A 1672-nucleotide genomic window follows, 5' to 3' on the forward strand; every position below is an offset into this window, starting at 1 on the left:
CAGCAGGAAGAACTATGGCAATAGTTCAGAGCAACCTGTAATTTAGCTGTCTCTGAGTATTTGCCATGACTGCTGCTGTGCTGTAGACATAAATTACATTTTTCAATGTGAAAGACAGTAAATATTTTGGTTAAAGATATTCTTAAAATAAAGTATTTCTACTTCAATTTTTTGTCTGTGAAGCAGCTAAACCCTGAGGTCTTCCATTAATCAGGTAAGTTGCAAACTTCCTTCTAACTTCGTGTGCTGTTCTCTGACAGTATGGTGATAGGAGACCATTTTTGGAAAACTATTGAGAGAGCACTGCGAAAGCTGTATGCAATCCAGGAAGTCTGTGATACTTCGTATCAGTAGCATCTTGCATAAAATAGCCATGTTGATGAAGTTACCTGCAGGAGTCAAGCGTATTATTTTTGTAACAGTCATATTTAGAAGAGGTATAGACCCAAAGCAGTTGATATTGTATATAAGAAGAAATAAACACTGATAGGAAAGAATTCGTAAGGCCAGCCTGCAGGAAGTACATAAAGCTAGCTCATCTAAAAACGCTGCGCAGTTGAACCTGTGAGGTCTCTGAGAAGGGTGTTTTCCCACTGAAGTCTTAAGAACACTTGTTCAGCCTCATAGCTGGACTTGAGTTGGTATTACCTGCAGAATAAACTACTCTTCCACCTCAAGTCTGCATGTTGGCTGGCAGCTAAAAAGCTAAATTTTCTTCCAATTACTTTCTTTTCATATGCAACTATACTAAGTGCTTTTTCTTACTCTGAGCCATTTTACTCTTTAAGAGTAATTCTACACTAGTAGATGACTTGCCTAAAGAGTAAAGAATAATTAAGTTACTCATCTTTATTTATTGTGTATGATATGGGACAGCTGTATAGTTGAATTAAACTGACAGCCAAAATTTTTTTTCTATTCTGCTTCCATTATGCTTCTAAACATAGTACTGATGAAGCTCCATTATTCTGTAGGACTGTCAACCCCCAGCAAACTTGCAGCAGTGCAGAATATTTAAGACAGACTCCTGTGGATGCTCTCCAGCTGCTGCAGAGCGATGCAGTAACTGGTGAGGTGTCAACATACCCAAAAGTTAATCCACTTGAAACAGTAATTTCAAGACCAGACTAAGTCAAGACACTTTTATTTTTTGCTTGGCATATAAAACTGATTCCCTTATGAAACAGAAGTATTGTAACTAGCGTACAGTTCATTTGGAGAGGTAGATGGTAAGAGGTTTGACGACAGTAGCAATTTTACAGTTAGATTTGGCACGTTAAAGCAAAGCTTTTGTACAGACTTCAAACCAGGCCGCTCCTTGAGGCACTCTGCCCATATGCACATCAGCAAGTAGGAAAAGATGCTAAAAGGTCTGAAAAAGAAAATGTAGAGTGTCAGTTCTAAATGAAGCAACACTGTGTCTAAGAACATGCACCTTCAGAGTATTGCCATGGACAGCTATTTAGAGAAAAAAAAAACTTTTTCCATAGCTGTTTTATCAAACTATTAGTTTACAAAATAAACTTTTAAAACATGAAGCTATCCCCAATGGTACAAGAAGATCACCGAAAGTGTCATAAAAGAATTGAAGCTTAGTGTCTCCCAGAAACCAAACTGCTATAAGGAAGGACAAGGAAAATGGTGTTCCCAGTCACTTGGTGCCTACAGGAAT

The sequence above is a fragment of the Buceros rhinoceros genome, unplaced genomic scaffold (genome assembly GCF_000710305.1).
Source record: "Buceros rhinoceros silvestris isolate BGI_N320 unplaced genomic scaffold, ASM71030v1 scaffold18290, whole genome shotgun sequence".
In the NCBI taxonomy this organism is placed as follows: Eukaryota; Metazoa; Chordata; class Aves; order Bucerotiformes; family Bucerotidae; genus Buceros; species Buceros rhinoceros.